The sequence below is a fragment of the Lissotriton vulgaris genome, chromosome 7, assembly GCF_964263255.1.
Source record: "Lissotriton vulgaris chromosome 7, aLisVul1.2, whole genome shotgun sequence".
Lineage (NCBI taxonomy): Eukaryota > Metazoa > Chordata > Amphibia > Caudata > Salamandridae > Lissotriton > Lissotriton vulgaris.
In genome coordinates this window covers 776102907-776114844 of record NC_141695.1, presented here as the reverse complement: position 1 = coordinate 776114844, position 11938 = coordinate 776102907, and the positions used below count along the sequence as shown (strand labels likewise).

Below are 11938 nucleotides of genomic sequence, written 5' to 3'. Positions count from 1 at the left end.
ATCAATTCCTAACTTTTGCCACGGATGATCTGGCCACTTTACAGGAACTAAAGGTGCTGGATCACACTTACACGATTTATCACTTTCAATGCACTCGGGACATTCCCTGACAAATTTATCCACTACTCTATCAACCCCTGGCCACCAGAAATTTGACCTAATAAGTCTTTTCATAGAGGACATTCCCATATGGCACTCATGACTCATTTGTAAAATCACACTTCTTATAGCCACCGGTGGAATACATTTACCAGCTCTGAACAAAAGATCTCCCTCAATGGCCAACTCATCAGCAACATTGTAGAAAGGCGTGATCTCAGCAGGAACACGTTCTTTGGAAGGCCATCCCAACCTCACACAGTCTCTGACCTTACACAGCAAATCATCCTCATCCATACCTCTCTTCCACATATCTTCCGATATAACTTTGTATTTTTCTGGAAACATTTCAGAAATGCTGGTTACTACCTCTGTATCTTCATCAATCTCAGAACTAGTACAGGGCAACCTAGACAAACAGTCTGCAGTAACATTTAACTTCCCTGGCACATATTCAATGTCGAAACTATATTCTTGCAAACGTGACATCAATCTTGCAATGCGAGCTGTGGCATTCAAACCTCCACCAGGTGATAAAATGCTCACCAATGGCTTGTGATCAGTGCGTATGAGGAACCTTGCACCCCAGATGTAATTACGGAAATGCTCAACACCCCATACACATCCCAACAACTCTTTCTCTATGACTGCATACCGTCTTTCAGTTTGATTCAATGATCTGGACGCAAACGCAACATTCCAATCTTCCTTTCCAGAACGTTGAGAAAGTACACAACCTAAACCATAAAGACTGGCATCCACTGTCAAAATGCAAAGTTTATTCAAACAAAAAGGCCTTAAAGTTGGTGCTGACACCATATCGAGTTTGACACTTTCGAAAGCATCCTGCTGTTTTGACCCCCACAAAAATTCTACCTCCTTCCTTGTCAACTCCCTTAACGGTTCCATCTTTGTAGCAAAATTTGCAATAAACTTACTGTAATATTCGCACAGTCCTAGGAACGACAACAACTTATCCTTACAATCTGGTGCAGGAGCCTTTAAGATAGCATCCACTAAGGATCTTTTAGGAGCAACACCCTTACCAGAAATAGTGTGTCCCAAATATTCTATAGTTTTTTGAAACAACTTACACTTCTTACTCTTAATGGTAAGTCCAAACTTATCTAGCATCTTGCACACATTCCTCAAATGCTCCATGTGTATTTCATCATCTTTGGAGAAAACCAAGATATCGTCTTGGAAACACTTCACGTACTCACCCATGTCCCTAAATATATGGTACATAGACCTCTGAAAAACGGAGGCTGCCGACGCCAAACCGAACGGCATCCGTTTGAACTGGAACAAACCCTGAGGTGTGATAAAAGCTGTGAGATGGCGTGACTCCTCAGCTAACACCACCTGATGATACGCCGATCTCAAATCTAACGTGGAAAATATCATGCCACCTCCCAGCATACTCACTACCTCGTTGATATTTGGCAAAGGATGACAGTCTACCACTATGTTGGCATTGAGTGCCCTCAAATCTATGCACAACCTCAAAGATTTGTCAGGTTTGCGTGCCAAAACCATTGGCGAAACCCATTCGGATGACTCTATTTCTTCTATGACATCATTTTTTAACATGTCATTCAGTGCATCACTTAATTCTTCTCTGACATTAAGTGGTACAGGCCTAAGTTTTTGCACCACCGGTATGGCTCGTTGTTTAAGCTTAATAACATGAGTGAACCCACTTAATTTACCCAATTTGTCCGAAAACACACTAGGAAACTCATCAGAAAGAGTCTTCCAAACATTACTCTCTTCAACAGATCTGACTTTATCCTCTGACATATCACCATCATATGACACCATGACAGGATCTTTGTTGCGTGGATTCAACGTAATGTGAAGTCTGAATTGATCCCGCCACCCCAAAACATTTACTCCCTTCACAGCCACATACAGTTTGATATATGCAGATTGATTTTTAAAATAAATCATGGAGGCAATATATCCTATAAAATCAATACTTGATTCATTGAAACCTTTTGCCATAATATCGGGAGGACACAATTCACCTTTAGAAATTATGTTCCTGTACTTTTCATCAAAATACTTTTCAGTTATGATAGTCCAAGGAGACCCAGAATCAGCCATCAACTCTAACTCTACTCCTTTAAACCTAACAACACATTTTGGAGACTCCAAATAATCCTCCTCAAGTAAACTTATACTAATAATAGACACAATCATCCCACTTACTCTGTTTGATTCATCAGACACAGCATGTTCATATCTGACCAGACTTGAATCATAGTTTGTTTCATCTCTCACACAAGAAACTTCTTTTTTCTTGAAATAATTTCCTTTATCCCCACCTTTCTTTTTGTCTTCTCTACATGAGTTGGAAAAATGACCTATTTTTCCACACTTGTTGCACTCCTTCCCTAAAGCAGGGCAAAATTTGAACGTAGCAACATGATTGTAACTCCCACATCTAAAACATACGATGCGGCTACGTGGTCCAAACTTATGACTTTGGGAACCTCTTGCAACACTGTTCATTGCACACACTTCTTCAGTTAACTTATCACTCTTACTACTCTTATTGCTTGTCTCCTCTATTGTCTTCATCCACTTATTAGACTGTTCAAAAGCCTTAGCAGTAGAGATACACTCCAACAAAGTTGGGTTGCCTACTATCCACAATTGTTCTTGTGTTTTCTTGCACTTAACATTTACAATAATATTATCTCTAAGCATCTCATCCGTCATATTACCAAAATTACATGGCATCACTAGAGCTCTTAAACCTGTTAGAAAATCATCAAAAGATTCATTTTCTTTTTGCGTTCTAGTATAAAACTTGTACCGGTTTAAGGCTAGACTAGTGGTGGGTTTAAAGCGTGTTTCCACACGAAGCATAGCTTCATCAAAAACCCCATTATCACCAGGGACAGCTGGTAAATTTCTGAAAATAGCTTGTCCCTCGGATCCCAAACAATGTAAAAAAATGTTTTTCTTTCTCTCATTTCCCATCCTTTCTCCATCAATGGCTTTTAAATATGTCATAAACTCCTCCTTCCATCTGTTCCATGGAATGGGAGGATCACCTTTGCTTTGCAAAAATTTTGAAGGAGGGTCGAACTGCATGTTAATAAATGTAAATATCACAGCAATGAACAACTAAAAAAAAATATAACCACAATAATGATAATGCAATAAGAAGGAAACCACACAAAATGCTACAACTCAATGACAGTTAAGTTAATGAGTACACAAGCTGTGTACATCAGCGAAATTGCAATGAAATCAGTGTTGGATATTCTTCCTCAATACAGTGTAAAATAGTAATTTCGTTGTTTAAATTACTTCTCACGCGCGTTGCTACCAGCTTCAAGCAGGCGCGCTTTTAAAGTACCTTCAGCAACGTTGTGAATAAATATCCGTTTCAGCAGCGCTTGACAGTAGCGTTTCAAAGCGTTAACTTTTTATCCTCAGTTTTCTTTGTTAAGTAATGCTTGCTCTTCGGCAGCGCTCGGCAGTAACGTTGAAAATAAACAAATATGGCCGCTACCAACGCAATGCGCATTACGTCATGCGCTGCGTTTCCTTCGTTGCCATAGTTACAGCTTGTCTGTCAGCGCATGCGTGTAGCTTTGTTACCCTGGATACCGCTTTCTTGGCAGCGCATGCAAATTGCAACCGAAGACTCCGTTCTTTGAAGGTAAACACTTGCAAAACAAAGTATTAGTTAGTAAAATCTGCAGGATTACACAGGAAAGGCTCCAAGACAACGCAATTTTAGTAAAATGGCAAGAAAATCCGGAGGCTTGTAACAAATTGTAATTCCTTGAAATAAAACCACAATGAAGAAGTAGAAAAACGGAATCTTTTCTTGAATCCTTTCCAGATAGATTTACAGGTCACATTCCAGGTCACTAATCCAACGATGTTTTCTGGAGGAAAAATCCAAGTACTTTTGGAGAATAAGTCATGAATCCAAAAGCTTCTGGAAATGGGTAAATACTGCAAACAGCTCAAAATTTCCCAAAATTCCAGTTTTGTACCACACCTGTGCTGCTCATGTAGAAGTAGTAGGTACTGGTCATCCTCGTCGCCAATTTTGTAGTAAATAAGGAGAAATCCAAAGATATGTTGATAAATCCAAGATTTATTCAGCTGCAGCACAGTACTTCCAATCTTCCAAACTCCCAGATACAGTATAACATTTTAGATCAAAACAATTCTAAATGGAACTACCTGAATAGTGTGCATGTGCAACATGGGACAAAGGTTCTATTAAAAGGGAAATATATACAGGGAAGGATTAAAAGGGAAATACCAAGAAGTGAGAATATAACAACATCCATGCTCGGGACACAATAGGCCAGCTTTTCTATATGCACCCAACACACTTCCATTATTGCATCATTGTCTTGTTTTAGGCATGCAGGAGCACTCCACACTGAACAATACTCATAGGACCACACTGTTACGACTGTATATAACATTTAAATAAAATTATAGTTTCATTTGTAAACTCAAGCAATATCTAACTGATTGTTTCACTTATTGTTACTTATTTGAATCTCACTTTATCTCTGCAATCATCATCTGATTGAGGACCAATGTAAATGTTTAGTATGGCAAGTTTAGCCTACCAAAAGTCATGAATTGTTCCAACTGCAAGTCTTGTTGAACCACTTGTGGTATGAAGTATAAATCATTTGCCTTTCCCAAACAAAACATGTTAGATAGAACACTCTCAGCCACATGTGACAACACAGAAGTAAAGCAAAATAGCTGGAAAAGGACAAACAAATCAATAGCAATGTCTCTCACTGTACCAACACAAAATGTAAAAACATTCAGATAACATTTTAATATATATTCTCATGGCTATTGTTGACCCCCAAAAACAATCTGGCGGGTCTGGGCAGTACACAACTGCCAACTGAGCTCATCAAAAACCTCCAAGTTTATCGTCACACCCATCGATATACATAACACTCTATATACAAAGTCAGAGTTTTATGTGAATCAAACTTATCTAGTTTAACATTATTATTCCAGCCATTTAACAAACACAACATTTATGATTGATTGAAATTTCAGAGCCATCGGAAAAAGACGCCAATGTTAAGAAAGCTCGGTAGTAGCAAGCTAATGATAGAGGGCTGTTTATGTTTTATTACAAAACTGAATTGATATTGCCACATTTTCCAAATAGCCATTGTTGTACTGCTTGAGTAATAATTAGCCAGAGATTATATAATAAAACACAGGTTTCTGGTTGGGTCTTCGAACAAATTTGAGGTAAGTCATACAAAGGCCTAAGGAGTCTACGGAGTACTGGAAGATTGCGCTGCTGACATTTTGTGACAGGAGAGGACCAAATTAAGTGATGTTCTCTATATTATGCAGAAAGAAAATGCAACTTAGTAGCATAATGCACCAGATTTTGAAGCAGGATCTCTTCACTATTTGCCTTTATTCACACAAGTTAACACTGTATGGCTAAAGGTTTCACCTCATTAATATCAGTTTAACACCTAAATGCAGTAATCAGCACCCGACACTCTGCAATTAAGGGCCTGCTACTGTGCTGCAACACGTGTGGTAATGTTGTTTTCGGTAACTTTTGATCCATTGAAGCTAGAGATTTTTTGTAACATTTGCTAATATGCACCTGATGGATTATCCACATCCATAATTGCACTGAAAATGCAGTAGCCACAGATTTGCATAATTCAAGTGGCCTTGTATTAGTTCAAATAAAGCTATAGTAAAAGTAAGTAACCTAAAATACAAACACAACGATTGCTGGAGATGCTGAGAAAAATAGTCTAAACGATGAAAACCACAAAATACGTTGACGCCCAAACAAAACCCTACATATTGATTTTTGTGCAGTCGCATACGCATGAACATTAGGTTGCAGAACCTCTTCTGGGTGTGTTGTGAACGTCTTCTCCAATTTAATAGTGCGATACCGCTTCCTCTCCCATCCCATCCGCCATGTTGGGTGTCTGAACTTGTTTGGGGTTACGCTGCAACACCTGGAACTGCCACTCAAAAGGCGGAAATGGGGTATTACCACCCGCCGTCTTTTTTCCCATTCACCTGCGCAGAATAGACTGCGCGCGGGTCTGCTCTGTGATCAACCTATTAACTCCGCCCACTCGCCGTGGAGATCGACAGTTCCATTGGGCTCCACCGGCATCCAATGGCGGCGCCTGTTTACCTCTAGCGTAGAGGAAGAGCGCGCGGCACGAGCAGGCCGTGCGTGGAGCTGGGAGTGGCAGGAAGAGTGAGGAGTGGCTTCGAGCGTGAACGGGCAAATCAGCTTGCGGGTGTGCGGCAGCGCGGGCTCCCCCCTCTCACAGTGCGGGCGGCGAGAGGAAGGGGGGGCTGAGCGAGGCGCGGACAGTGGGAAGAGAGGGCGCGCGGAGAGTGTGTGAGAGAGAAAGCAGCGCGCGGGCAGGAGCCAGAGAGCGGCGCGCGGGCAGGGACAGCTCGCGCCGGCAACAGCAGATCAGTGGGGCAGGGAGAGAGCTACACAGAGCCTGGCGCTGCAGCAGGCACCGCACTGTGAGTCCTTTATACGCTTTATGCAGAACCAGGGGCATTCAGTATGTTAAGAATTTAACTGCGTTGATTATTTTAATAAAATAAGTGACCGCCTTAGAAAATGAAAAATATTGATCCTAATAAGAAATTGGTTACAATGTGAGAAATATTGGGCACAACAAACAATGGGCTAGCTTTTGCAGATCTGTCATTCTAAACAATGGTACGGAATACTCAAGGTGAGGCTCACAAGCAAACATAGAATACGTGTTTGCTGCCCTACACAGTAAGCAATCTGGGCTCAGAATGCAAAATATAGCTCATCATCAAAAATATAACGATACTAACGTTTATGATGAAAAACAGCCCCGGAGGCTAGAAAATTTACGTTCGAGATAAAACAAAAACCATTTAGTATGTTGAAATGCTTAGAATATCAATTGTATATTTTGTCATTGCTACGTTTTTTTCGAGAAAGTTAAAAAGCGTGCATGCCAACAGGAGCACGAAAAGCTTCGCGTAGATAATTGCAGACATTTTGTTTCTTCCACCAGTAAGTGTACACACTTTGTGGTAATGTGCACAATGGTTGAGAGGAAATGCCCATACCCTCTGTGAATTATAATAGATGTAATCTGTGCACACCTTTGATAACAGATTTCTCGTGACGAATAAAAGCATATAACTGCAGTATATCTGTAGTAAAAAAAATATGACAATAATGATAGGAGCAAATTTGGAAATTCAGGGAATAATGAAACGTTCATAGACAATAACAAACATATACAAATAACCTCTCCCAATTAATGTCAAAAGTGACTGCATACAAGTCATGGATAGAATACATTAAATAGTATTTGTGGCCTTTACAAAGGCAAGAAGGATGGTAGCAACAGTTCCAAACGGCCTTGTTTTATGGCGATCACAATCAAATGTCACGAGACACCAATTTTTTGACATAGACATGAATTGACTAATTTTATTATTGTAGAACTAGCGTATGAATGTGTTACATTAGATTAGGTGGAGGGAAAAACAACATAGAAAAATTGGAAAAATAGATGGAAATGAAAGCATGTTACCAAAAATGTACGATGACGAAAAATGCAGCATACATTGTTTTGTTTTTAAAAAACAAATCGGTATAAGACAAAATGTGTTCTTAAATGTTTTGCTTTACTGGTGTATTTCTGGAGCAAAAATAAACGTATGTAAGGCTGCAACCAGGGTGGTACCCACTTTAATAACGGCTGTCAGATATCAATCAGAGAGTGATAAGTCATGAAATACACATTTATTTAAAAAAATAGGTTGTGATGCCGGTGTCTTGTGCAATTACTAGGCTGTCTCTCTCTTTGTGTGTGTATATATATATATATATATATGTGTGTGTGTGTGTGTATATATATATATATATTGCATTTCTGGTGCAAGCATTTTCAAATTAAAAATAGGAAATGGCAAAACCCAGTCTGAACACTGCACAGCCGGCATACAGTGTCACGCGATGCAGTATTCTGCTTTGTCTTTAGGGGTGGCTCCAGGAGATTCATTAGTGTATGTGTGCGTTTTGTCTTTAGGAACCGTGCCTGTAACCCTGCGAGGAGAATGCTTCTACATATGTGTTTTTTTAAGCCCATTTAAAATGCGTGCATGTGTGTCTGCTACGTTAGCCACAGAGAGAGGCCTGTCTCTGGCTGTGTGCACTACGAGGGTGAACGCTCTCCAGGCCATTGGTGTGCCTGGCTCGAGGGCGCTTCAGCAACAAACCCCAGTTGTTTGCAAATGTTAAAATACAATTGCTCGACGTAAACGGACATGCTAGTGATGCTGCCAGACGAAACAAACAGTTGTGTTGAACAATTTAAATAGGCAATAAAGTACAAATATGAACAGTCAAGGGAGGGGACGTGGGTGGTGTGAGGTGCATTTAAAGCAGAACCCCCCTCCACGCGAATGGCCTATGCTTTCTTTAACCTTCTCCTTCGTGCTGATACAGCATGCCAAGCACAGCCGGATCTGTTTGTATACCAGAACTTCGAAAACTAAAAGGACTCTGAAATACATTTTAAAAAAAACGGCAGTCTTTAAGCCACTTGCATTATTCAAAGTAGTTTTTTATTGTTATATATATATTGTGCGTGTATATATATATATATATATATATATATATATATATATATATATATATATATATATATATATATACACTAAGACTATGCATCGTATATTAGTAAATGTAGGATAATAAAATAAAATAGTACGCTTAATAGTGAGGGGGTGAAGCCTATGGATTTGTGTACTGTTGAATGTTAGTGTCTTTACATTTCTAACTATGTTCATTATAGAAATCGCGTTTTTCCGAATTGCGTTTATTTATCGAGGTTTTAAAAAAATGACATAGTCTTGTTAACGTTAAAATTGAATTTATTACAACATTAGACGTTTCGTTTTTCTTTTTTGATAAAATGCGAAATACGTGAATGCAGCGGACGACGGGTGTTTTTTCCCGCTTCTGTTGCCGAACGGCGACCGGTTCAGGGGGTCTAAATGCTGGGCCTCGGATGCCCTCGTGGGGGCCCCCGGATCCTTGCGGACCGTGCCCAGGCTAAATTGTTTGCCGCCCCTTCGGGGCCTGTTCATCCGGCAGCGCCCGCTGGCTCCAGCTGGTCGGTTTCACTTCGGGTTCTCGGATAAAAGGAGCAGGCGCACAGCAACGCCGTCCGATGGCTCTCGGCCGCGGGCATTAATCCCCTTATTCAACACCCGGGCCCATTTTTTTTTTTAGCAGAAAACCAAGTATCCGCGCTGTATATATATTTCGGCCACATCGAGAGCCAAAGGGGTGTGATTGCAGCGTAACGCGTCCCAGATCGGGCTAGTGTCTTTATCTTACTCTGGCCTCCAGTTTTTAGGTTCGCCATCAGATGTTTTTTCGAGGCTGTTATAAAAATAAATGCCCTGCCTTCAATGACGTGAAATTATATTTTATGAAGTTACCACTAGGCATTTTCTACCATAAACCCTGATATGGCCTGCCCCCTGCATGGCGTGTTGCTTCCTCAGCTTTGTATTTAGAATTTTAGATGTATGAACACTGTTGGATTTAATTAAAGTGCGATTTAAAACAGAGATCGTGTGTGTCAGTGAAGCGAGTTTGCCCCTCCTTTGGCCCATATAAAAGCGCGGGTTTTGTCCTCGCTGGTGTGTTTTGTTTTCCGAGTGTAGTTTTATCTTCGGGCTGACCCCTGACCTTTCTCCGGGTACAAGATGCTGGCGTTTGTTTTAGTCGCTGTGTCTGCGCCTCGGCGGTGAGGTGGCCTTGTGTTATTGATTTCTCCGGGAGCAGCGAGGTGTCGGGGTGCTGCCCCTCCCCCAGCCCCAGATAGGGGGCTGGGGCGACAATGGTCTGGGCAGGGGGCTGCCTCCCTGATGAATGCCCTGCAGATAAAGGTGTGTCTGCGATAGATGCCTTGAAGCAGCCGTGAATCTTCTACAAAATGTCTCGTTGCAAAGCTGGTTCCCACTCTCTGTTATCAGCCTCTGGAGAGAAGGTTACCCCCCCCCCCCCACCCCTCACACACATTTCCTTCACACCCCCTAGCATCGAGGACTCAAAACCACATTGCTCTGAGAGGTTGAATAAAAAAAAAACTTTTAGCCCCAAAAAATGAATCTAGCCCTAAGTCAGTCCTGTCCCCACTGAACTCCTCGCTCCCGTGGCAGTTCAGCACACGCCTCAGTAAGCCTCAGTAAAGAGAACGTGTTCAGCTATTCTCCAGCAGCAAAAACAGCTTATCACATTTTTACATTTCTGGTGCCTGCCTGAATTACAGCGAGGTTGCTGACATTTCTTTTATTTGCCCTGTCAAGATTACAATTGTGTTTTTTTCTTTTTGTGAGCTTTTTTTTTCTTTTATAGCTATAATCTTACCTCTCCTCCCTAAAATGAGTAGATTGCGCCCCGATGTGTTATTTGTACATTAGTTTGCAGCCGCCTTTTCTTCTTTAACTGCGCACGTTTCGCCGTCTCCTTTCAATGCCCCGGTGCACTGCTGGGAAATGCCCGGCACAGGCTCGGCCTTCCGAGGGGGAAGGGCCCTTTTCATTGCTCCGTAATTGCAAAGCAGGAAATATTAGGGAGACACAGATAGAAAGAAGAGAATAGATTCTGATCTCAAATGGTGGGGCGAGAAAGCGTCCTTTGTGCGCAGGTTGGAAGCCACAAGGGGACGCATTATGTGCCTGCACTCTATTTACAGTGCAAAAAGCTGCGCATATATATAAATATATATGTAGGACAAAAAAGCTTATCAGCTGTACAAATATGTGTTCTCTTCGCGCATTGTGTTTTCGATTATGGATTACTTCAAATAACAAAATGGTCAGCAAATACCTTCCGCCAGTGGCTGGAATTATTCTGGGGAAGCCAGAAAAGAAACAATTGTGAAACGTGACTTGTAACATCATAGAACGGAAGGTTTGAGAACATATTAATGGCTTTGTCAGGCCTGGGACCTCAAGAATAGACACACTGTGACCGTGTGTGCTTACCTGAGTGTGTAGGTGTGTGCATACATGCGTGGGTGAACATGCTCATATGTGACCTTGTGTGTGTGTTTGTGCGTATGCCAGTGTGTGTTCACTCCTTAGCAGGTGTGTGCTTGCCTGTGTGTGTCTTTGTGTACCATGGAGTGTGTGTGTGTGAGCCTCAGTGTGATATGTGTTTGCGTGGACCTACGTATGTTTATGTCCATACTCGAATAAGAGTGCATGCCTGAGCGATTTATTGATCGTATTTATTCGAATGTCGGTGTGTGTATGTAATAATTTTTATCTGTAGAGTAAATTGGGGTTGAATTAACGTTTGAACATTATCTTACATTTGCAATTAATATACAATATATTTATATGTTTCTATATGTGGCACAAATACACACACATCTCTGGAAACAAAAGAGGCCCAATTAGTCATGTAATTTGGCGCAACTGTACAATGCACATGACAAATCAGCATGGCATAGGCCATAAATGCAGAAACGCCCACTCCCACATGCTATGTCTTACCACAGTTGAGGGAGAGCTCTCGGGGCTTGCCTCTCACAGGTCAAGGACCTCCACAACCAACAAAGGGAATACATGAGTATTTTGCACTCTGTGTGTGTTTTACTTATGTGTGTGTGTGTGTAAAGCCTGTGTACATCTATAGTACACAGGCTGCAGCCTAAAACATAAGAACTTTTATGTACATGTACATATGAAATCAATATACCCTTAAACGCTGTCATCTTTGCTTGTATAAAATAACACTGTA

General features: G+C 41.1%; 1 protein-coding gene across 2 annotated transcripts in view; it reads left to right on the top strand.

Moving 5' to 3' along the window:
* Positions 1-6457: 6457 nt before the first annotated feature.
* Positions 6458-11938, top strand: part of BAHCC1 (BAH domain and coiled-coil containing 1) — a 332705-nt gene continuing 327224 nt past the window's right edge. The window contains exon 1 of one of the 2 annotated variants that reach the window (XM_086931009.1): positions 6458-6645. The gene's annotated coding sequence lies outside the window, so the exon portion shown is untranslated. The remainder of the gene's footprint in view (positions 6646-11938) is intronic. The other variant, XM_086931008.1, reaches the window with a different exon arrangement.